A 26,628-nucleotide genomic window follows, 5' to 3' on the forward strand; every position below is an offset into this window, starting at 1 on the left:
ATGGAGCTGGAGGGTGAAGGTGAGCTTCTGCTCACAGCAACACCAATGCTGTGTCCATCCAGGTTCGCTCAGACCTTTGTCCAGTTAGGTCACAAAAACTGCTGAGGCCTGGGGTCCTGCCACCTCTCTGTCCCTCTCTTCCTTTGCTTGACTGCCATTGCAGAGAGGGCAGTTCAGTCATGCAAGAAGGGAAGTCCTAAAGTGCCAGCCTTGAAGCAGGGAGATCCTCCTGAGAGATGCCCCCCCATGACTGGGGTTACCAGAGTGAGGGGTGCTTATGGCGTTTATGGAGGCCTGCAGGTGAGACAGCAGCTGTAGCTCAGCTCTTCACAGGTCATTTGGTGCTCCAGTGGTCATCTTCACTCGCCCCTTCCCAAGAGATCTTTTCTTGACCCTTCAAAAAGTGGTTTCAAATAAGATCTCCACTTCCTTTGTGGGGAGATTTGAACAAAATCTGTTTTATTCTCTCTGCTTGCAGAGCTTTGACTAGAGGGAAGCTACAACAAACCAGTTGTGTTTTCCTCCCTTTTGCCTTCTTCCAATAAATCAAGTAAGCCCTCAGTTCACATTTTGAATGGAATCTAAATGATCTGTAGGCATTTTTGCTAAACATTGCAGAATATCTGTAGGTGTGAGCACTGTTTGAAGTTTTCTTTCTGTCTAAAAGAATTATATATCCTTCACCCATTAGCTTTCTGGTGCATTTCAGACACATGCTAAGATCCTGAGTCATTTTGGCACCCGCTTTCCAGTGGAAGTAGGTGGGGCACAGGGCCTTTACTGTGTTTTCAAAAATGTAACTTCATTCAATGTGTTAAATCCCAGCTGGGATAGCTGTAGTAATAAGGAATTAAGTTGTATCATGCCTTTTTTAAGACAGGACAGTTTTTCTGTGTTCTGGAAGATTTACAGTCCAGAAAAACAAATCATTGTAAGATACACTTATACGAATAAACACAGTTGACGAATAAAGCTGGCTTTTGAAACTAAGCTGAAAGAATTTTTTTTTGTAAGGAGGTGATGATAGGTTTCAAAGATGAATCCACGCTATCTAATGCCTACTCCATAATTCCTCCCCCAATTAGCTGGTTGTAAGGCAATACCATCTCTCGCTTGTCACATTATAGGCTTTATTCAAGTGAGATGCAAAGGGAAGAACGAGCCAATACTACTGTCATTACCTGAAACAAAAAAGCCCAACCTGTCCAACACAACCAAGCAGAATTCTATTATGTAAATCTACTTCCATATTTCGGGAACAAATGATAGGCAGGACATAAAATGGAAAAATAAATTATACTCGCACAAGTAAAAGATCAGTCAGGCAACTTACTGAGATATCATTAGGGCTGACGAATCACTATTATCATTACAAAAATAACACATAATGCTTCAAATCCAGCATCGTGGCTGACTTCTTTGCTAATGAATATTTATGCGGTTTCTTTTGTTTCTTTGTGTGTCTAACAGATGCCAAGCTAAGTTCAATAGACAAATTGCATCTCTGTGAACTGTCACAGTCTTGTCCTTATTTTTTTCTAGCAAACTGAAGTTAAATAGCAAAATGGAATAAATAAGCAGAGGTCAAAACCTCCATCTCACTACAAGATTCAATCAACTGATAAATAATCTTTGGAAGTATTCTGTTCAGATCAAAGGAGGAATGAAAGTTAAATCTTCATTACTTGAAATGAACAGTTTGCTTATCTGTACTCTGAGGTTCATTAATTATTTAACCATTGTGTGTATCATAATCAAATTAGTCACTTACCTCTACTAAATTTCTCAATATTCCTTGTGCCTGTGCTCCTTACCTGCAGTGCAGGATGGGAGAATGATTATAGATGTCTGAGTTTCGTTAACAAATAAAGCTTTTAACCAAATAAAAGGTTAAAAGAAGGAAAATAAAGATGGTTAGAGAATGTTTTTTTGGGGGGGTGCGGGGGGGGACAAAAGCTGAAGTCAGGGTCATTTACTGTCTTTTTCAAGCAATAATAAAACAGTTCAGTCAGTTCAGTGTCTTAGCAAAATCTTATTCAAAAGCAAACTTCTATCTTGGCATGACGGTTATTTATGGCAGGTGATTGAATCTGTTTTTTTGGCAGGGGGGACGGTGGAGGGCACCTCAAAATGTACATTCTTATTGATCTGCTTTGCAAGCTTCCTGTGGAGGAGAGGGAAGAGAGAATCAATGGTGCCTGGCACCTACACAACTCTGACATAGAATTTATAGATTCGGGGAAATAGCTTAATTACTAGAATGACGCTTGCAGCTAAGCCTAGTCACTTACATAACCACTGTATGTTATCCAAGTATCAGGCATAAAGTATATAGCAATATATGAAAATAATATGAGTATTTCTGAAATGTCACCACTCATGAGGTTTTATACTGCTTTTAACTGATAAACAGGAATACATTCTCTGAAGTGTCTTCCTCATTCTGCTTACAGCAGACTGGAGTCTCTTGACACCTTTTGAGATATGTAGGGCTTCCCACAACTAACTTTGGCTGTAAGAAGGCATTTAAAAACCACACCAGATTGAGCTGGGCTAAGGACTTTCTCCCTGTCTCTATACTGTTTCTTTATCCTTTTCTTCATGTGGAAGGCCTCCATTTGCACATGGAGAACATGGGATTTGGTAGTGGAATGGATTCTTGGGTTGGAATGGCTGAACAGTTACACACTTCTTGAGAGGTGAGGTATTTAGCTTGCCATCACTTGGCTAAATGATGTATTTGTAAAGATCAGTTGCATACTTTAGTTTGTAGAAATCTGCACAAAAGCTGACTCTCTCTTGCTACTCTGACTCTCTCTTGCTAGACTGTTCTGCTGGTTGGTCTTTGGCAGTCTAGCAAGTCTTGCAACTTCTTCAGAGAGTGAACTTGCTGATATTCAACAATGGCAAGACTGCAACCAAGGAATGAATTTTATTTTTTTTTTCCCAGTAATGCAACACAGAATGTATCATCCAGATGATTGAGAATATCTGGGCATCGCATTTATCTTTTGCTAAGCTTAGTTCATCTTTCTGACAAGGCCATTTTGGATCAAGTACTTCTTGCTCAGATCAGGCCAAGTCTTGAAATGTTTAGCCAGACGTGGGCGTTATGTACTTTCCCATAATCCTATAGGAAAACTGTTTAGCTGTTCTATGCCACCTGGCAGCTTTGCACATGGAATTTAATACCTTCACAGAAATCAGCATCTGCCATATCCACCTATACAAAAGGTACTGAATGTTGCATTGAACATCTAGTTTCTTAATGCTTGGCCAGTGCCAGCAGATTTTCCAGAGATGCTCTTGCCAAGAGATCCAACAATGTGTAAACCTACCTCATTTGCTAGTGCTGCTGACTGCTAAAGAAAACATTAGGTCTGGACTTACATGACAATTATTATGGGGAAACCTTCTTATGCACCTGCATGGTTCTTTTTGGCTAGTAGCTTTGGCTACTAATACGACGTCATTTGAATCCCTCGCTTGGTCAGCAATCTCTAATTAGATACAATGAAGCAGTGTGAAATAGATGTTTGTACTCTCTCTACCAACAATTTATTATCTTGCCTGTCTGTGATAAGAACAGCAGGACCTTTTCATATGTATGGGGCTGTCTATGCAACTACCAGTCCCACTCTGCTCATCAAGTTTTACTGCTCTTCAGGCATTGTTACATCTTTGTTTGGTCATCCTTAAATTTACACTTCATGTTTGATTCTGAAAGTACTACATGGAATTTATTGGCTTTTTATTGCAAAACAAATACACGATCTGTTGGTATGTATTGCACATACGTATCTTTTACTGAAAATTTTACTAAAAATCAGCTGTGCTTAAAGTGGATGACATTTCTATTTAAAACAGCAAGCATGGCCTAAACTGAGACATACTGTGACCTTGTTGCCTTGGCAACAAAATTCCTCAAATTGAAGGGGTGTGTACCAGAACATGTTTAGGTAGCTTTAATTTTGGGGCATGGTTTTCAAAAATCGTAATTGACTCCTTTCAAACATATTCTATCTAGTGATAATACTGTGTTTCAAGTATCAACTACTATGGCTTCATCTACTATATCTCTGCTACAAATTATAGCTATAAAGTATATAGAATAGAAATCTAGGATTAAAGAGAAACTTATTTCAGAGTTGAGCGAGTGTTTGGTTGAGCCTTGCTTGATAGCTTTTTTAATTACTGAATACTTGTCTTTTTTTTCATGTATGCAAATCTTTTTAAGAGCATCAAAAAGTACCTTCTTCAACTGCTATTAGGATAACAGCAAAATTTTTGACCTTGTTTTATTAGGTTCTGTATTTTCTGTAACTGTTACTACAGGGCTCTCTGCAGCACACTCCCTCCCTCCACATAATCCAGCACCATGCAAAATGGCTCTCTTCTGTCCTGGAGATAGTGTTGAACCCATCACTGAGGTATCATAGACAAGTGTTACCTAGGACTTTTCTTCTTGGCAGAGTGTGATTGCAGCTCCTCCTAATAATTCCTGGCCCATAAGTGGATATAGGTGCAGGGTCACAGGTTAACATAGATTTTCAGCAAGGCTTTGGGGCTTAGCATGGGGTCATCTCCTGCCCTGGGGGCTGTAGTTGTTCGTGCAGCCAGATTTTGCAGGGCTTCCTCAGCTTTTGCTATGACATGTGATGTTGCAGGGTGTAGCCGTTGTGTCAGAGTGAAGGTGAGGTTGGCTTTTGATCTGCCCAAATGGATGCTGCAGCACCATCTTGGGGATAACCATTTCCAAGGCATGAGTTTGCCTCGAGTTCAGGGCCCAAAGCTGGAGGGAAAATATCAAAAAGCTTCTCTCTCATTAGTCGCTTCCGAAAGTTGATTCATCAGATCACCAGTAATACTTGACATTCTCTTTCTTCTGTTGTTTCTGTGGTTCCTAAGGCCTCTCTAAAACCAAGTTGGTCATGGCGACATGGGCATGTCCTGCAGATATTTGTGGCAGCTCACAAGTGTCTTTCACAGGTGACAGTTTGTGTTAAGTTGTTCCTGCTCGGGGGATCCCTCGGGAAACTAAGTTGCAGGCTTTCCAGAGACTTTGAAATGAATGAAAATTACTATGAGAGGAAAATTCAGATCTCCTGGGAAGCAGTTTCAAAAGTTCAGGCTTAATGTTTCTGTAGGCAATTTTTCCAAAATGCTCTGAGAGCACATGTAATGACATGTGATGTCATGTGATGACATGTGATGGCATGTGACGTCATGTCACGGGCTTTGTGACATGTTGACGTGTCGTGTCGTGTCATATCTTGTCATGTCACGTGATGTCACGTGACAGCATGTGATGACATGTGATGTCATGTCACGGGGTATTCTCGCGTGTTGATGCGTCGTGTTGTGTCATGTCTTGTGCCAAGTGATGTCACATGACAACATGTGATGTCATGTGATGTCATGTGGCAGGTTTTGTCACGTGTTGACGCGTCGTGTCGTGTCATGTCTTCTGTGTCATGTGATGTCACTTGATGACATGTGATGTCACATGATGACTTACATGTGAGCTCATGTGGTGTCATGTTGCGGGTTTTTTCACGTGTTGACGCATCATGTCGTGTCGTGTTTTGTCGTGTCACGTGATGTCACTTGATGACGTGTGATGTCAAGTGACATCATGTGATGACATGTCACGACATGTGATGTCATGTGATATCATGCCAAGGGTATTGTCACGTGTTGGCAAGTCGTGTCGTGTCATGTCTTGTCGTGTCATGTCATGTCACGTGATGTAACGTGCTGAAATGTGACATGATGTCATGTGATGTCATCCCACAGGTTTTGTCTCGTGTTGACGTGTCGTGTCTTGTCTTGTCTTGTCGTGTCATGTGATGTCACGTGATTACATGTGATGACCTGTGTTGTCGCATGATGTCATGTCATGACATGTGATGTCATGTGATGTCATGGAACGGGCTTTGTCACCTGTTCGCACGTCGTGTCGTGTCTTGTCGTATCATGTGATGTCACTAGATGACGTGTGATGTCACGTGATTACATGTGATGTCACGTGATGTCATGTGATGACACGTGACAACGTGATGTCATGTCATGTCGCGGGTTTTGTCACGTATTGATGCGTCGTGTCGTGTCATGTCTTGTGTCAAGTGCTATCACGTGATGTCACATGCTGACATGTGATTACATGTGTTGACATGTGATGTCTCGTGATTACACGTGATTACACGTGATGTCACGTGATGTCATGTGATGGGTTTTGTCACGTATTGACGCGTCGTGTCGTCTCATGTCTTGTTGTGTCACATGATGACATGTGATTTCATGTGATGTCACGTGGTGACGTGTGATGTCACGTGATGACATGTGATAAAATAGGATCACATGTGATGACATGTGATGTCATGTGATGACATGTGATTATTTGTAAAGACAAATGACGTTATGTGATGTCATGCCACGGGTTTTGTCATGTGTTGACACGTCATGTCGTGTCGTGTCTTGTCGTGTCATGTGTTGTCACGTGATGACGTGTGATGTCACGTGATGTCATGTGATGACATGTGATGTCACGTGCTTACATGTGATGTCACGTGATGTCACGTGATGACATGTGATGTCAAGAGATGACATGTGATATCGCATGATGACTTGTGATGTCATGTGATGACACGCGATGTCATGTGATGACATGTGATGACATGTGATGTCATGTCCTGGGTTTTGTCACGTGTTGACACGTCGTCTCATGTCTTGTCGTGTCACGTGATGTCACGTGATGGCATGTGATGTCAAGTGGTGACATGTGGTGACATGTGTCGACATGTGATGTCACGTGATGTCACGTGATGACGTGATGACGTGTGATATGGCGTTTTGTCACCTGATGACATGTCATGTCACCTGATGACACGTGATGCGATGTGATAACGTGATAAAATTGGATAAAATGTGATGACATGTGATGTCATGTGATGACATGTGATTTTGTGTAAAGACAAATGACATTATGTGATGTCATGCCACAGGTTTTGTCACGTGTTGACACGTCATGTTGTGTCATCTCTTGTCGTGTCATGTGTTGTCACGTGATGATGACGTGTGATGTCACGTGATGACACGTGATGTCATGTGATGACATGTGATGACATGAGATGTCATGTGACGGTTTTGTCACATGTTGAAGCGTCGTGTTGCGTCATGTCTTTTCTTGGCATGTTATGTCGCGTGATGACATGTGGTGACGTGATGTCACGTGATGACATGTGATGTCACATGATGACTTGTGATGTCACGTGATGACACCTGTTGTCACGTGATGTCATGTGACAGGTTTTGTCACGTGTTGACGCGTTGTGTTGCATCATGTCTTTTCTAGGCATGTTATGTCACGTGATGACATGTGGTGATGTGATGTCACGTGATGACATGTGATGTCACATGATGACTTGTGATGTCACATGTTGACACGTGATGTCACGTGATGTCATGTGATGGGTTTTGTCACGTGTTGACGCATCGTGTCGTCTCATGTCTTGTTGTGTCACGTGATGACATGTGATTTCATGTGATGTCACGTGGGGACTTGAGATGATATTTGATGACATGTGATGTCATGTCCTGGGTTTTGTCACGTGTTGACACGTCGTCTCATGTCTTGTCGTGTCACGTGATGTCACATGATGGCATGTGATGTCAAGTGATGACATGTGGCGACATGTGTCGACATGTGATGTCACGTGATGTCATGTGGCGGGTTTTGTCACGTGTTGATGCGTCATATCGTGTCATGTCTTGTCGTGCCATGTGAAGTCACGTGATGACATGTGATGTCAAGTGACATCATGTGATGACATGTCACGACATGATGTCATGTGGTGTCATGTTGCGGGTTTTGTCACATGTTGGCAAGTCGTGTCGTGTCTTGTCGTGTCATGTGATGTCACGTGATGACATGTGATGTCACGTGATGACATGTGATGTCACGTGATGACATGTGGTGGCATGTGTCGACATGTGATGTCTTGTGATGTTATGTGGTGGGTTTTGTCACGTGTTGGTGCGTCATATCGTGTCATGTCTTGTCGTGCCATGTGATGTCCAGTGATGGGATGTCATGTGATGTCATGTGATGACATGTCACGAGATGTGATGTCATGTGGTGTCATGTTGCGGGTTTTTTCATGTGTTGACGCATCGTGTTGTGTCATGTCTTGTCTTGTCACGTGATGTCACGTGATGACGTGTGATGTCACATGATGACTAGTGATGTCACGTGTTGTCACGTGATTCATGTGATGACATGTGTGGTCATGTGATGTCATGTCACGGGTTTTTGTCACGTGTTGACGCGTCGTGTTCTCTCTTGTCTTGTGTCACGTGATGTTGCGTGATGACATGTGATGTCATGTGATGTCATGTGATGTCATGTGATGACATGTCACGTCATGTGACTTGTTTTGATCCATGTTGACTCGTCGTGTCATGTCGTGTCTTGTCATGTCATGTGATGTCCCGTGATGACGTGCGATGTCATGTGATAACGTGTGATGTCAGGTGATGACGTGTGATGTCTCGTGATGACATTTGATGTCATGTGACGTGTTTTGTCACGTGTTGACGTGTCGTGTCATGTCTTTTCGTGTTATGTGATGTCACGTGATAACATGTGATGTCACGTGATGACTTGTGATGTCATGTCATGTCATGCCACGTATTTTCTCACGTGTTGACTCGTCGTGTCATGTCATGTCTTGTCATGTCATGGGATTTCCCGTGATGACGTGCGATGTCATGTGATGATGTGTGATGTCACGTGATGATGTGTGATGTCACGTGATGACACGTGATGTCATGTGATGACTTGTGATGACATGTGATGACATGTGGTGTCATGTGACGGGTTTTGTCACATGTTGACGCATTGTGTCGTCTCATGTCTTGTTTTGTCACGTGATGACATGTGATTTCATGTGATGTCACGTGGTGACATGAGATGATATTTGATGACATGTGGTGTCATGTCATGGGTTTTGTCACGTGTTGACACATCGTGTCATGTCTTGTCGTGTCCTGTGATGTCACGTGATTACTTGTGATGTCGCGTGATGACTTCTGATGTCACGTGATGACACATGATTCATGTGATGACATGTGATGACGTGATGTCATGTGACAGGTTTTGTCACGTGTTGACGCGTCGTGTCGTGTCATGTCTTGTCATGTCATGTGATTTCGCTTGATGATATATGATGTCACGTGATGTCTTGTGGAGTACCTGCGACCTTTTTGGCATTTACATGTGTTTTAGTCATTTGTGCTGCTTCATTTCTTTCTCTGCAAAAACACAGCATTCAACCTTTTTTTTTCTTGGCAATCTTACAAACAGGCAGTTTAGAACATGGCTTTGCTTTTCATTTTTTTCTAATGCGAAGAACCCTGCACTGCTCAACTGCTCCCTTTCCTTGCTTTGTTACAGCGGTCAATCCTGCACAGCAAAATTCAATAGGGAAACTCCACATTGCACGTGGTATGCTCATCAGTTCCTTAGCAGCTCCTCTGGCAGTCTCTGCACTGGTATGAATGACAGTATTTTAGCTAAGATCTTTTAGAAGTGGCAGGCATGGTGATTTGTCCTGCACAGGAAAGTTCTCTGAGTGCGTGCCCAAAATCACAATAGCGGAATCTTCTTCACTGACTTCAGAGAAGCCACAGGTGTCAAACGCTCTTGAAGATTCAGACTTCTCAGTATAGGACTAAAATTTTAATGGGCGCCTAAGTGTCTTATAATTGTTGAAGCATAGAATGGCTTAGGTTGGAAGGAACTTTAAAAATCTTCTAGTATTAACCCCAGAGATGTGAGCAGGGTTGTCATCCACTAGATCAGATTGCCCAGAGCCCCTTCCAACCTGGCCTTTAGTGACTTCAGGGACAGGGCAGCCACAGCCCCTCTGAACAGCCTGTGCCAGGGCCTGCAAATGCAACTCCTCTTGCAGCTGAAGCAAGAAGGCCTCTTCAACAGGCTCCCCTTTATCAGGAGGCCAGTAGCAGACCCCAACCACCAGATGCTCTTTATTGCTCTGGTTCCTAATCTTAACCCACAAGCACTCAACCTGTTCATAGCTGCTTTTCCAGGGCAGCTCTTTGCAGTCTCTCCCCTTCTTAACATAGAGGGCAACTCTCCCACTCCTCCTGCTCTGCCTGTCCCTTGTAAAAAGGTTATAACCCTCAATCATAGTATTCCATTTGTGTGGGATTCATTATCATTTCTATTTTGCATGGAAGTTTACGTGTTTTTGTTAGGCAAGAAAATAAAACCTCAAAATCTCTTTTCCGCTCTCATTTTGAAATTATAAGCATATCCTACCATTGAAAGACTGTATTTAAAAAAAAAAAAGTGCATTGAAATTAAGTTTGTATTTGAACACCTATATTCAAACACCATCCCTTCATCACATATGAACTGCTGTATTTTTGAAAACTGAAAAGACCTCAAGGTTGTTGGCACATGCCTTTCCCTGGAATGGTCCCACAGTGCAAATTTTGTGGCGTTTATGAGCTGTTTTGATATTCCCTCTTCTGGGCACTTTGCAACTCTGGATTCTAAAATATTTCCTGGAATCTGGCCCACGTTGCTTCAGAAATGGAATTTAGACACTTAAATCGTTAGAAGAAATAATACCAGTAATACAAGCCCTTCCAAGAATATAACTCCATGTCTTTGGCAGGAAGGTCGTAGACCCTGTGTGTCAGACAAGAAAGTAGGTTTTGCTAACGGAAATCCCCTTGACTTTGGGAATTATACTGCAGTGACACACTGCAAGTCATACACTTTTTCCAGCAACCTTTCATGAAAGCTCAGCATCTTGTTCAGGTCTCACAAGCCTGGAAACAATTGCCTGTGTAAGCCAGAAGCCACACAGGCATCCCTCTATGAAGAAAGAAGTGTGATGAATTTCTTCTATATCATGTTTCATACAAAATCATTAAAGAATTTTCAAGTGCTGCACAAGAACAGAAAAAAAAAATTGGTAGCTTAGATCACCTATATGATTAGGCAGTAATAAGTTGGTCCCTTTGTTCAGTACACGTAGTAGAAGAGTTAGATCCTGGCTTGAGTTTCTCAAAATGCATGATTGGTTGGTGTTTGTAAGAGAAGGGTCAACCAGAAGGTGGGCATCTACAAATATGGTGCTTTGCAATTCTCTCACTCTATGCATAGAAATAGTTCCTCATAGAAATAGTGTAGACTTTCATTATGTCTCATGTCACAGGGCAGATAGGAAATATGACCTTTGGGAGAAAAATTTTTTTTAGGGAGATACAGCCTGCAGCTTGGTCAGATACAGAACATGGGCACTGCTTTAATCCTCTGTCTGCAGTGTGCCTTGAGCATTAGATGGGACATCTCACCATATCACAGAGTGCAAAGGGATCATTTACATTAAGCATTATGATAACGTCCTTTACCTGTGCTTCCCTGACTTTGCTTTTTCTTGTGTGTCAAATGTTGTATGTATCCTATGGGATTTCTTTTCCAGTACCTCCAGATCTTCTTTAACTTCCTAGTGTTCTTTGGAAAAAGAAGGAAGTACAAGTTGGTAATTTGATATTTCTCCTGTATTTGTATGCACTTGGCTTGTTTTTTTCCCCAGTTGTCTTTTCTCACTCAGTGGTGAATGGATGACATACATACATATGATATATAGCATACAGTTACTGATGAAGATATTATTTGATTATTCAGCATCAATATTTACAGTAGACTTTTTCCCCTGAATTACAGACAGATTTGTTTCTATTATTGCATCTCTGAGACTGTCAGCTCCGTGGAGCAGGCATGGAATAGCCTAATTTGGAGTCCTTAAAGTAATGAGTTAGTCAGTGTACACAAGTGCTAAACTGGAGTTGTGCAGATTTTTATGAAACACAAGAGGGCAAACCAAATTGACTCTATTCCAAAAACTTTCTGCTATCCTGAGATCCTTGAAATGCAGTGCCCACAAAATAAGTGCAGAAAGTATTCATTTCACCTTGATTATAATAATCTTAGCTGCTATGTGCCTGTGGAAAACCAAAACCCCTGCAGAACTTGGTGTGCTTGTTTATCCCACTGGACTCATGTTGTTACAGCTGATACACATGAGTGTTTCGAAGTCTCATCTGTTCCTCAGTCATCTTATTGACTCAATTCTTTTTTGATGTTAAACAGATTTTGCTGAGCAAAAATACTGGTTCAGGCAGTTCCTTATACAGAATATCAGTGTTAATAATGCTGAGTGTAGTGCAAGTTAAAGCTTAGAAGTTCATTTTCTGTTGTGCAAAATGATGCTTCTTCAATGCTAATAAAAAAAAGGACAGGGCTACAGACCTCTGCACTTGTACAGTTTCTTTAATGAAACAACATTGGGAAGTGACATTTCCATGGCATTGACACAGGGTGATATATGGCTGCATTAATCTAATTTATCGTGCTTACATGTTTTGATCAGTTTTGTTTGATTTACTTTGATCAAATGAGAGAGCTGTCATAGTGAGGGCAATACAGAGTGAGCCCCTTCTGGTGTTATACTGAAATCTTCTGATTTAGTTATTTTGAATGCAAGTTTGTTACACAAATAATGCAAGTGTTACATTCTACTATAAACAACGCTACTGTCAAGGAACCTCTTGAGAGAAAGACACTGATACTGTTTTTCCAGAATAGCTCTTGAAGCTCCAGTCAGCTGAGGTTTGTCCTAGGCGTGTGGCACCTTGCGCTTAGCATTCTTACCATCCATCTTGGCTGCCAGAATCCTCATTATGTGGATTTTACAGTCCAATTGGAGAGCTCTCAGTGAACCTAAAACCACAGTTAGCTGCTTGCGCCGCAGCTGGCCACACTTAACCATCCCCTTGTCTCACTGCTACTTATTATGGTATTTTGGTGGGGCACAGTTTTGCAGAGGTATTTATCTCCTTCAGCAGCACCAGAGGCACTGAGGCAGCCCATCTCAGTGAAAAAAGGAATTAATCACATACCAGCTGACAACAGAAGCTATCTGCTGCTTTTGCACACAGAGACTGCATGCAGTAGATTGACAACTCAGTGAAATACAAAGCAGACAGGAAAAGAAGTTCAGGTTTTCTATGTTTTGGAGAATAACATCTGGAACTTTACCTTATTATGGTAGTATAGCTACTGGTACAGTGGGGAGGAACACCTAAGCCTAATAGAATCATAGAATTGTTTAAGTTGGAAGACACCCCTAAAGCTAGTCCAACTCCCCTGCAATGAACAGGGACATAATTATTTGTACGTTTTGTATGAACATACAAAATTAGGCTCTGAGTAACTCGAGTTTTCCTTTGGAAGTATTATTTTAAGATAGTAAAAATAAGTAAACAAATATTGCTAGGGTTGATTTGGCCCACAAAGAGCTCATATAAAGGCAAGGTGATAGACATGATTTGACAGAATAGATGACTTTGAATTCAGAGTTGAAATACTGAAAGTGTTTGAAGAAAGGGGACATCTGGTTGACCATAACCCAAGTGAGAGGAGGACTGAGAAGTCCAGCTGGAGAATGTTATCTGGGACTCTTGACCTAAAAATGTTGTTTATTCTCCCACATAAACTTCTACCTGAACACACCTTTTAGTTTTCTCAGGTCACTAAAGCAAAGTACTTGAGAAGCTCACCATAGACTTCTCATACAATTTGTGCCTACATCCGCTGCTCCATGTGCTTAGTCTTCCTAGGAAGCTGATGCTCACCTTTGAGCTCCCATGGATGTTTTCTTTTTCAAGATAAAATCGTATATGGGCTGCCATAAAAAAATCAAATTCGATTGCTCTAATAACAGACTCTTTATGCTTCTTTCTCTCAAATGAACTTGAGAAACATTTCTGTTTGGGAAAGCTTTAGGAAGTTTGCCTGTCCCTGATAGTTTGAAGGTTGTAATTTGTACATACATCCTGATCCTGCTGTGCAAAAAGGTGGAGGAAGCTCCTAAGCAAGCAAGCTGCCTATAGAAATTTTCATTCTTGGTGCCTTTGCTATTATCAAAACACATATTATATGAATAAAGACTTTTTGTTTTGTTTCTTATTGTTTGTTTCTATTTTCTTCTAGTTTATCTACACTCTACAAGAGAGCATCTTCAGACCCAGACAGTTCTGCTTCATTTCATCATTAAGCACTACCTGCAAAATCTTGAAGTGAGGCCACAGTACATGGAAGCTTGGTATGACTTACGTGGGATTTTAGTTCAGGTTCACCATTTCTCAACATATGAATTCTAGAGCTACTGGGGACTCAGTACCTCAAATGCAGAAAATTTGTGCTGTAGGGGAACAGTTTTGGTTTAAGAGCATTTTCTGACTGTAGTCAAGTTCCTCCAACTATAGCATTCTGACTTCAGATTTTCTATAAATCAGGGAACATATACACAAAACAGAACCAAACACATGCTGTTAAAAATCTTTGTAAACTGAAAACCAAGTCCTGAGCTATCTGAAAAGCATCTTGGTTTCATCAGGATCTGCTCAAACTCCCTGTCAGTCTCTTAACTGCAATGCTAGTAGTGCTGATTGGAGGGAGCATGTTTATCAGCACAGAAGTTGCAGCACTAATTGTTAAGCTTTCTGCAGATGCGTTACTGAGAAGTACTTACTGGCTACCTAAGACTGTTAACTACTAGTGTATCTTCTAAGCTCTATTTTCTCCTTAGCATAAAGGTGTAAACTCTATATCAGCTAAAAATGGGAAGAAGACAATGAGAAGAGCTTATAAGCAGGAGAGATAATGACTTTTTACGCAGGTATAGGGCAGATAGTGATAGAACAAAGGGGAATGGATTTAAATGAAAAGAAGGTAGGTTTGGATTAGATATAAGGAGGAAATTATTTAGTCAGAGGGTGTTGAGGTGCTGGTACAGGCTGCCCAGGGAAGATTTGGATGCTCCATCCCTGGAGGTGCTCAAGGCCAGGTTGGATGGGGACCTGGGCAGCCAGATCTGGTGGGTGGTAACCAGCCCGCGGCAGTGGGATTGAAACTGGGTGATCTTTAAGGTCCTTTCCAACCCAGACCATTCTGTGATTCTGTGACTCTACTGGGTTTTGTTCTACTGCAGGTACAGTGTGTGTTGCAATTTCAAAGAGTGGACTTAATGCTAAGGCAACACACTGTATGTTTTACAAATTTAGTTCAAAGGATTTCAGTAGGAAAATAATTAGCCTTCCAGAAAGTAATACAGTAAATTCCTATTTTTACAATTACTTGGTTAGTCATTTAATAACAAACCTTTCCATGGCTTTCCAAGTTGGCATGTATCTACGTACTACAGATTCAATATTTTGACACCTCTAATGAAAGAAATGCTGGTATCTACCAAGTGCTGTGTTTTGTTGCTGTTGTTTTTTAACCTACTTTTTACCTGTTCAAGGACCATTAATTTCTGTAATGGTTTTCTGAAAGACATGAAAGTATAGTTCTCACTTCTGAAGTTGTAGAGATAGCTTAATGATAACAAATTATACTTCACCAGATTGCATGTGGGAAACATTTGGACTTCACTGAATCACTTGTTTCTTCCAACTGAAGTATCATTTGCAAATACATGTAATTATATCTATACATACTTATATATACACTTTTTACGTAAATATATTCATAATCAGGTCATTCTGATCACATTTAGCAATAGGAGAAACAGGCTTTCTCTTGCTTGGACTGAAAGAGGCACTTTAAATCTGTGCCACTTGGGTTCTTTATTTTCTTGTTTCTTATAATTTTGGTAATGACCATGAGTTAAGTATTGCATCTCTTTCTTCTCATAAGCATATGTAATAGAAAATAATTAAGGCAAAGTTAGGCAGTAAGTAGCTATTGCTATCTATGGGGTAGAATGAATTGCTTGCTGTTCTGTGATATTTATGAAAGATTTAAAAATTAACATAAAACTGCTGTTAGTGATTATCTTGACTAGAACTTGTTCCTCCACGGGAGCCTGGTGCTAACAGCATGGTCAGATTCTTTTCTTTTTATCCAGTTTATTACCTACTCTTCTCAAAGAGCTGTTCACTGGATTGTTAGTATGTTCTTTTTTGGTTCCATCTCTTGCCTACAAGTAAGAGGTAAAGTGTGTTTCTTATAGCTGCAGCTGTTACATTTAGTCATAGATTTTAGCATACTTCTTTCTTTACAGGAAAGATTTCAACGTATGATTTACGATAATGCACTACAGTGTCAATTTCAGGAAATGTGGAATGTAATAGTTAAGCCTCAGTTACTATGATTATCCTCCACTAATCTATGGCATCTTTCCTTGATATTACTTCCCCTCTGGAAGAATTAACATTTTACTATTCATTATTCTACACCTTGAGATTTCTACTGTACTTATACATACTTGCTTGAAAGAACATGACTGAAATGAGCAATCCCAGCACTAGGTTCAGCTGTATCTTTAAGCTCTTCTCATTTAGAAAGATCACCCTGTACAACAAACCAGGGAGCCCTACTAAGCCCACTAAGGTACTTGATTCTGTAGCATCTTCCTGGTAGTTTCTAGAGACAGAATCACTTCTTTAGACATCTGTTCCTAAAGTATGAACTTTTTTTCAGTATTGTCAATTACTTCATAACTGGGACAATCCTCTCATTTTGGTTTCTAGTAGGTTTCTTAAATGGAAGATACTATTTGTTTCTTGAACTTGCAGGCTTTTCCTGCTGTTTAACAGCGCTTTCTGGGCTGTATCTGGTCCTCGTTTTTGAGATTATCCTCTGCAACAGGCCAACACTACTAATCTCTGTTTTCACTGTAGCACTTCCTCCTGTCTTTAGCAATAGCAATTTGAATAGCATTCATTACAGCCTACACCTCTGTAAAGTTTCTACGTTATGTTATTAGGTGCCCAAATATCCTACAGCACCGTAGTCTTAGTTTAATTAAACATTTTTGTTAGTTAAACTTGAAATTGCACGTTACTGAGGAGTAAGAGATAACCTTTAGTTCACAAGGTTACTACCTCTCCATCCTGGTTTACTAATTTGCCATCTTACTATTTTTAAGGATACTAGGAAGTCATACTGACAAGTGTATACATGTAAAAAAAAAATACATATATATATATATATAAAAGTGAAACACACTACTCATTCCTACAGATTTGCCTAAAGAAGCTGTGGATGCCCCATCCCTGGAGATGCTGAAGGCCAGGTTGGATAGGGCCCTGGGTAGCAACCAGCCCATGCCAGGGGGTGAAACTGGATGGGCTTTAAGATTCCTTCCAACCTAAGCCACTTCATGATTCAATGAAATTTTTAGGTTTTTGGGCATTGTTGTTGTGGTTTTTTTTTGTGTTTTTTTTTGGCAATGACTCTGTATCGAGCCACCAGCTGTGAGGTGGTACCAGGCTGTGGCATCACCACTGGCAGGAGCAAAATCCTCAGAGACCCATGGCCACACCTGAGCAGTCCCTAGGCACAAAGCTCCTTGACTCCCTCACCCAAGCCCACCTCCTGCCCAGTGTTGAGGGGGCGGGCTGTACTGCTAGCTCCTGCCACCTGCGTGGGGCTGGGAGTGCAGCTCCAGCTCACTGCAGCACCAGGGGTGCTCTTGACACAGTTGTAAATCAGTTTCTGTCATCACTTGAATGTAAGTGTCATAGTTTAAAATTGAGTGCATGTCAAGTAATCAATTTACAAATATTCGGTAATGAATTGTTGGTTTCCAAGTATTGACTGATTAATAAGCATTTAATAATTAGTTAACAAATACAGCAACTGTTATATAAATGCGATGTGAAAGTGATGGTGCCATCTCCTTGTTGAAAAGTGTCTTTCTCTCCAGGGATGAAAGAGCTATTTTGGCCCTAGATTCAGGGTTTGTCAGGCAGTGAGGGCACTGGGGCTGGTCGCACGCTCCCTGCAGCCCTCCATAGGGATCTGAGCAGGAGCCAAGCATGCAGGCGGCAGGCTGCATCGTTTCTGCTTCTCCTCAAGGAGAGGAAGAGATAGGTGTCTGCTCTGGAGAGAGCCATGCAGAGTTTGATTAATCCCTGAGGACACAGCCAGGCTACCCTGCACAAAGGATGCTGGCACCTCCTGTATTGCTTGTGGCTAGGGACAGCCTGTGCCTACCCAGCCCCACACCCAGCCTGGATGCTGCAGGGAGCTTGCAGCTCCAGCAAGAGCTAATTGAAGCTTTTGCTCATTGCATCAGTCTGGGCTTTGAAAGGTTGTAAATCAATTACTGTTACAACTTGAGTATTAATATATTTTAAATAGTATAAATAGTGAATAATTAGTTTATTAATTAAATAGAATCATAAATTAAATGAATTAGTTAATAAACGTTGTACAAACACTCCTTGGCTCAGATTTTAAGAGCAGGAATTACCATGCTGTGAGCAAGTCCTCAGCTGTGGGTGCCTAGAAGTGACCAGTGTGCATCCACACCCATTTCTGCATGGGCCTATCCCAGCATGGCAACCGTTGTGATGCAGTGATCTGCTTCTCCTAGGGTACCACTCAGAAAGGCTTGGCCATCTTTGGGGGAGCTTGGTCATGGCCTGTGTGAGGACATGTGCAGAGGACACAGGCGGCGGTCACCCTCCTGCTCTCTGGAAGTCACCACATGGAAAGCACATGGAGACCCTTGAGTTCAGAAAAAATGGGAAGAGGAGTCAAAACAAACATCCAAGAAATGCCAGTAAAGTAGAAGAAACCAAAGCAAACAGAAGCTAGAGGTAAAAACAAATTTCCTTGTCAGACACAGCTGAACAAACATCAGTTTGGCACTACTGAAACAGTCAGCTCTCAGGGTGCTGCATAGGCACTTGCCTCTCCCATGCTGAAGGCCTCTAAAGCCTCACAGGTACCACATGAGATTTACTCACTGCCTCTCCCTCCAGTCACTATTTCCAGTCAAGGGTCAGTCAAGGGAGAGGAAGGCCACTCATCCGAAGGTGCTTGAGATGGCATGAGGGTAGCCAGTGACAGCAGCAACATAATGCCTTCCTATCTGGGAACTAAAAGAGAATTTTTCTGAGGAAGAAAACAGCAACAGAGTAAAAGCAGCCATAATTAAGTATTTTCACATCCATACACGCTGGGCTGGAGAGTCCCTTCCTTCCCTAGGAGCTGTTCTGGGAGCTGTGGGGTTTCTACAGCTGCAGGTCTCTGCTCCCCACTGCTCCCAGTTCCCACACTGAGCACTCACTCACCACTGTGACCTCCATTTACACTCTGAGATACATTTGTTTCCTCTCCTACACTGTAGGTAGGTCATTGTGAGCTTGGTGAATTTTCCTGGGTGTCTCAGCTTCATCACCTTCTACTTGCTTTTTGTGTGTAGGGCCTTTGGCTGAGCCTTTTGTTTTCAGCTCTGTAGTGCTTCCCCTGTTTGTCTGTGAGTTTGATGTTTGTGGGGCATTCTTGAGTTTGTTTTGTTTTAGTTTGTTTGTTTTTAATTTAATTGGGGCTGGCCTGGAGTTTTAAGTCAAAATGGCAGGAGGCCATTATCTGGTTGCAGATGTGCAGCATTCTTGGAGCTTTCTGCCCCCCAAAACTTCTGAGGGACTAAGGCCCGGGAGAAGTGGAGGTTGCGGTTAAATGCAGTTCATCTCTCTGCCTCCCTAACAACTGTTAAATGCTTAGTGGCAATGATATGTTAGCTCCTGTAGATAGCTCAACATATTACCTGTGTATGGAGCAGTGATATTTCAGCTGTGACCCCAATACCTTATTATTTGCTTTGAGTTGTCTTTTGGAGATCATACTGAGAACAGTGTTGTTGCAGGCAACAGGCATTCCTGTGCAGCAAGGTGCTGCCTTCCCTCACATAAATTAACACAGCTCAGAGGTTGGGCACCATTAGCAGACAGGGAGTGGGATTGGCAAGGGCACAAAATACAAATCCACTATATAGACTGGAAAAGAGTTATGCTCTCTGTAATCTAACTGCTCAAGCAACAGTGCCTTTGTTTCTGAGGGGATGGAAAAGAACTTATGTTGCCTTTTCTGCTTCTGATTTTCTTTTCCCCCCTCCAAATTGCTTATAAGGACTTCTTGCAGGACATAGATCTCATGACTGCTATCCTGAAAAACCTGCTATGTACCAGATCCACAGGTGTGTGAGGCTGGATGATCATCCTTCTGGTGGAATGCAACAGTGAAGTACTCCAAGAGGTAGGAGGCTTTTCTTATTATTTATTTTCCTTTGGCACTTTATTTATTTTGGTTTTGGTTTGTTTTTTTGTTTTTTTTTTTCTATTTTTCCTGACCAAAAACTGTTACTGACATGGAGCAGCCTGGTTGCTGGTGCATGTTCATTGTGGTGACAAGGTGCTCTGCATGGCTTAAAAACAAAAAGTCTGGAGGGATATGTGGGCAACTCACTTTAGTGAAGCTGTTTATCTGAACCTGATCAGGTAAGACAGGCTGACAAGTTGTTGGAAATTAGTTCTAAGTTGCTCTTTTTAATGTCCCAGGACTCTTGTGAATTTGGGAACTATTTCCACAATTCCTAATGCGGGAAGTCTTGTGGGAGCAGGTGGTACTTGTGTCAGCCTTGGTCAAGCCTGGAAAAGTTTCCATGTCATAACGAGTCACTGAAGTGACAATTAGTGTGTGGGACTTCAATTCATCAGCTGGAGAAGGAGCTCTATGAAGATGCAGTGACCATTTTAGGGTGGCCTTTTGCTGGCACTGTTTTTCCCACTGTCTAAGAACCTTGTGTGGGGAGAAGGTACAAGCATCCTCCTTGGAAAAAGCACTCTTTATTGAGACTGTGATAGAGCAGTTACTGAAACTTCGGAGAAGTAAAACTTTAAATACATAACCTGTCTGCAGACCAGAAGCAGTATCAGCTATTTCACAATTAAGATAGGACGTGTTTCAGATGACATGAACACAGAGCTTTTGACAGCAGCAAAGCTTACATTTGATTCTTAAGATAAAATCACTTCAAATTTCAAATGGCTGTTGTATCTTTCACTGGGGGATTTAATATCAAGCAAAGGCTTTTGCAAAACCTTTAAGGTGACCTGTAATGAAAAACAAAATTACAGTTTTATTGTTGAAAATAACTCAAGTTCTATTTCTTGTTTGGTTTTACCCCCTGCCCCTTTGTCCTTAAAGAAAACCTGAATGACAGTCATCCTTCCAAGAAAAGATGAAATCTTTCTGCCTTGAAGGCTTAAAGGTGTGCAGGTATCATTAAAGCATGTACTTTGGAGTGTTGAAATGGGTTGGGAACTACTGTAGCTTGTTGTTTTCTGGAAGTGAGTTTCACACACTGCAAAGTCATGTGGGGATTCCTCTTGGTTGCTCGTGTTGACAACCAAGCTTGAATCCACAATACGTAGTTGCTGAAGACCATAGAATCATCGGCTGTTGTGCTGTCCCTATGAGAAATGATGCTGGACTCAAGAGCTAATGATTTAAACAGACATGGCCAAAGCTGTGATGAGGGGATAGCTATATATACTAAGGAAAGAAATGTTATAATTGGTGCTTTTCAGTATTAACAATAATGTCCTCATCCAGTGGTCCCTCATATACCTGGAATTAAGATGCCAAATGCCCAGTGTGTCAAAGTGAGGCTCACAGGATGCAGGTGTGGAAGAGGTGAACTGGCATTTACTTGGTGGGACCCAGCTGTGTGGTCTTCCAAAGAATACTTTCATATCTGCAAAAGGGTAGTATAAAACTTGGAGTGGACAAAGGATAATTTAGAGTGTAATTTATAGTGGTTTTAATTCCCTTTAGTTTTTGGCTCATATAAAATGTCGTGTTTATTTTCTTGAATATTCATTTCAACTGTACATACGATTAAAAATAATGAATGGTTATTAATTTTTATCATTAGTGCTATCATTACACCTACTCATCCTTTGATATTATTGCTAAAATTATCTTTAATAGTTTTAATAGGAGCTATTCTCCCATGCTAATGAGGATATAAATCAAAGTATTAAACAAGACAGAAAGTACAATTTTGGACTACAGTCTGAAATCAAATTCCCCCTGTGGAGTGGATACCTTCAGGCTTTGCTCAGAAGAAAAATGACGCATGTCTCTCTCAGATAGTTACATGAGATGGGCTTTAACAACTTTACTGGCATCAATGAAACTGTGGCACTAGAGAGGAAAAAAAGGAAAGGTAGGAGATAACAGTTAGTATGTTGCATTACTGAGCTCTCTTAGGCAGGAGGCTTTAAGTCACTGGCTGCTGCAAGTTGGGGCTCAATCTGTACTGAGTACTCCGGGAAATCCCACCTGCGGGACTTGAGCATGAAGTACCCCCTTGGGATGCCTGTGCTCTGATATTGAGTAGATATCAGTCATTAAATTCCACAAGAGCATTCAATAATGGTCCCTGTTTAATAACAAGGATGTGTCTCTTTTAAAGCTGAGACATGGCAAAAAGGAATAAACAGCATCTCTAGTAATCTTCCAAAGGGTGTCTGCTAGATATGATAGACAACTTCTGCTCTCTTACTGTACTGTTACAAGCAGCAAAGCCGAGTGTAGGCTAGCAAGGGCATGGTGCTGGCAGTGGATCAGAAAATCAAGCTTGCTCTCTGTGCTTTGTTGTTTTATTGGTTATTTCATTCAGTTCTAGTTAAAATGCCATTAATTGGTTTTTTTTAGTGGTTTTTTTTTTCCCAGTGAATATTGAACTCCATACAACATGATGCTCTCGACAATAAAAGTAATATAGCAGGCTAATATTTCCAGTGTGTTTTCTGCATTCCTTAAGTTTCCTGTTCATGGTTCAGATCCCCGCTTTAAGAGGATTGCAGGCTATTGCTACAGACTCTGCTAATGAAAGGTTTTCTTATATCCACTTTAAACTAATTGTTGCTTGCCCCACCAGTTTTGGGGGCCGAGGGCAGTGCTGCACTGCATAGAGGAATCTGTGAATGAATTATATGAAGCTCACAGAAAGCAAAAGCAAAGAAGTGCAACGAAAACTGTCAGTTATGCACCTAGCCTACTCGCGGGTTAATAATTTGAACAGTTGTGGGGTTTAGTAACTTTAATTGGAGTCTGCTGGCTGCGTCTCTGAGGCTTTGGCTCTCTTCTTCATCCTCTGGTGGACCCCTGTCCTGGGGGGACAGTGGTGATGCTAGTGGTCAGTGCAATAGCTCTTAGCTGCACTGTGGCTTTGTTCACGTACTTCAGTTTCACCTTTCTCGTGAGTGACGTGGAGTGGAGAATAAGCTTTCCGCAAGAAGAAAGCAAGGCAGCAAGTGAAATTATTGGGTGGAGCATTTTAAACTTTTTCCTTTGTTATTCTTAATTAGCCTGTGGACCTCACTGTCTCAGGGTGCTGTGAAGAGTGTTAGTATAACCTCAGAAGATTTAGTCAAGTTAATGAACACATTAAATATTCATTAATAGTTAATGTTCTAGATAAAAATCTTTTGCTTGGGAACACTTATCTACCCCACTGGAAAGGTGTAGTGAGGTCGTGATCTACAGTCATTTAGGACTTGACCTAAATAGTTGCTAGATAGCTGATATCTTCTATCCGGACTTCAGACAAACATGACTTGGCCAAGGGCATGTGGCCAGCCTGCAGCAGTCGAGCTGGAGCCAGGTTTGTGGTGCTCGGAGCCTGAACTGGAGCTGCCCCTCAGTGCTTTCAGTGGGCAGCCCACTCTATTGGTACTTACTGAGTGCACCCTTTATGGTGGTGTAAGGCACATCTGGGGATAAACACTTTCAAATCTACTTGGTTTTGATAACGGGCTGTAATTGATGTGGCCTTAAAAAACTATCTTGTAATGTTACGTAACACTTTTGCATTAATGTTGGTGCTTTTTTTTACAAGAAATAGTGAAAACTATAAGCAAATGGGGGAGAAATTATAGATGCATTTTCTCTTTGACCTTAGTAAATGAGGTTTCCAGTGCCAGTCATCTTTCAAGCTACTTTGATTATATATCATCATGTGTCTGTCTGAGGCCATCATCTCTCTTTTGAATAGCAACAGCTCCCTCTGTCTGCCTTGAGTAAACAGCAGGCTGTTAAACATTTATAGACAATATATTCACCTTTCCTACTCAGTGAAATATATGTTCTCTGGCTGCACGTGTAGATTAATTGGATTAGCTTTGAGATTGTTTTAGATTTTTTTCATATATTTTTAGGAATGGTTATGAAATTCTTCCTTTTACTTCAACTTTCATATAGAGAAACTATTTTTAAAAGGTAGGTGAGGAGGGGGGAGGTCTTTCTTGCCCTGCTGGAGGAGTCTGTATTCTGTTGAAAGTGAGTTTTGAAAACCCTGTGAGTTACTGACATATTGAATGTGTCTCAGGAGATTTGAAAGTTTTTTGTGGTATTCCAGTCTGCTGTCATTTTCTGTATAATAATTGCGAGCCGAAGCATTCTGTTAAAAGTAAGTCATTCATGCTTAAAAATGTAACAGTAGCTCAGCATTTACAATGCTGCTGCATTCATTTTTGCAAACTGTTGTTGTAGCACAACTGAATCTCTGGCTAGACATTTGCCTTGTGATGAAGAGCCAGCATGCTATTAAAGGCATACTATTAACTTTTCTTAGCTCTTTTCTCACTTTGACATTTGTCTCATAGAGGCTTTTTGACCATAGTAAATTCCACTGCTGAGACTATGTAGAACACTTGAAGACTGTGAAAGTCCTCCTTTAAAGATTACATCATACCTCATCTGATTTTGCAGCATGTAAAGGAAAAACAGTGTCTCTGCTGGAGTTTGTTTTGGCCCAAAATATTTTGCTCAGAACTTGTTCTGTTAATTCTTTAGCATATGAAAATAGTTAAGGCTCCAGCTCTAAAGTACAACAAAGATGATGACTGCATCAAGCCATCATCTGCTACTAGAAAAGTGTTTGTCATGCATTAGGCTGCAGGATGCATTGCAAGCCAAGTACTGTTATACATCTCCACCCCAGGAAGGAAGCAAGTTTGTGAAGGTTTGTGGGATGTGTAGACCAGCAAGGGCAGACTGGATTCAGGTGTCATATACAAACTCTTAAAGATGGCTATAGCTCCTATGAGGTTTTGCTGCAGTATTTCTGAATGGAAGACTTTCAGCTCTGGTGTTTCAGCCTTTGATGCGTTTTTCTCTTAAGTTAGAATTCCCAACTGCTTAGGGGAAAAATATTTTTCTGTTAGGTTACTGCTGCCTCCTTACTGGATAGGAAAAGATGAATTAATCTGTTGTTGTTTTTTTTCCCCAAACTAAAAATAAATTATAAAAAAAAAAAAAAAAAAAAGCGTCAGCTCTCTGCTGTTCTGATTTTTGGAATGAAATAACAAAGGCATGTTTACATCTGTGTGCATAGTCAGAGCTGTAAGAAGTTGCAGTAAATGTGGAGTTTTGCTTCATGGCCTGTCTCCAACAAGCCATGGAAAGCCATTACTTTTCAAAAATCTGTGTCAGGGCAGCATTTTATAAAGTCCTCTGGTCTTTCTTGCAACATAACCAGATCCTGAGGGATTGTTTTAAGAGACATGTAATTTGTGGAAGACAAAGTTGAAGCTTTGTCAGAGCTAGAACGTGATCACAAATCTTGACAGCTTATACCATTAGCCACCAACAAAATGGTTTAGCACACAGATCTCTCCTCAGAAGTGACAATCCTATGGTGGAGCGTGACATGAGCTAACGGTGTCTTCTCTTTATCCTTGGAGTAAGGTGGTTAGTTTTACATGAATTGGAATTCCAAAATTAAACTTGTTTTAGGCTTCTTGGATGTCCTCTTCTGGTCCTCTTCTATTATACTCTCTAAATTAAAATGTATTCATATATATTTTTATAATGCATAAAATAAAAATAATTTACATTTAAAATGTCACTTGAAATTCACGATGCAATTTCTCATGTTAATTGTTCTTTCATGGGATATTTTGTGTTTTTCTTTTGCTTTTCACTTTCAGTAAATGCTAACTCCAATACCAAGCTGCACATGCAGCACACATCTTGCTGACAGTCCACTTAGCCCCAGGGTGCTTGACTAAATTATTAATTTGGTCACTGCTGACTTTTGGTGAATGCCTGGCCCCTTCAAGTTCCTTGGCTACTTTGGGCTTGGTGAACTCTTGTATGGCAGGTTGCATGTTTTTAAAGAAAATTCAAGCTCTCTTTGTTGTTTTGCATGTAAAATAATTAAATCTACAGCTATTTCTGTTTAGGTATAATTGTGTACTAGACACAGCATTGGTTCTGTGATGCTTGATATACTTCCAAGAGCATGTGCCATAGTGAGATAAATACTTTCTTGATGTGCACCAGTTAAGTGAATCTAGCTAGGTAGATTGGATTGATGAAGAGAGGGTGTTGTATCAGGCGTGTTACGGGGCATTCGGGCTGTAACGCGGAAGGCCCTTCCCCATATGCTTGCTATTGGTTCACCTACTTTACTTGAACCCGTGTCGTAAGAAGGAGAGGCTCTCCTTCTCTGTTTTCATAACAAGGTGTATAACAACCCCGTATATGGCCTTTCGGAAGTAAGAGGTCAGAAGCGGGATATTCAATATGATTGGCTGGGAGCCCGTATGAGCTTCTGGAACAGTCTAGTAAAAAGATAAGAAATACTATATAGTTCTGTAGCTTTTACCAATAAACACCATTTTGCCGCTCATCATATTGATGTGTATATGCGGCGGGTGGCC

The 26,628-nt window shown here is 41.1% G+C and overlaps 1 long non-coding RNA gene across 4 annotated transcripts in view; it reads left to right on the top strand.

The window, feature by feature from the left end:
• LOC110398367 overlaps window positions 1-26,628 on the top strand; it is a 411,724-nt gene that overhangs the window by 103,136 nt on the left and 281,960 nt on the right. For 3 of the 4 annotated variants that reach the window (XR_002438350.1, XR_002438348.1, XR_002438347.1), the window contains exons 6-8: window positions 14,090-14,201; window positions 18,483-18,708; window positions 20,036-20,149. This is a non-coding gene — a long non-coding RNA (uncharacterized LOC110398367). Of the gene's footprint in view, window positions 1-14,089; window positions 14,202-18,482; window positions 18,709-20,023; window positions 20,150-26,628 lie in introns of all 4 variants that reach the window. The other variant, XR_002438349.1, reaches the window with a different exon arrangement.

Source organism: Numida meleagris, chromosome 4, assembly GCF_002078875.1.
Source record: "Numida meleagris isolate 19003 breed g44 Domestic line chromosome 4, NumMel1.0, whole genome shotgun sequence".
NCBI classification, from domain to species: domain Eukaryota; kingdom Metazoa; phylum Chordata; class Aves; order Galliformes; family Numididae; genus Numida; species Numida meleagris.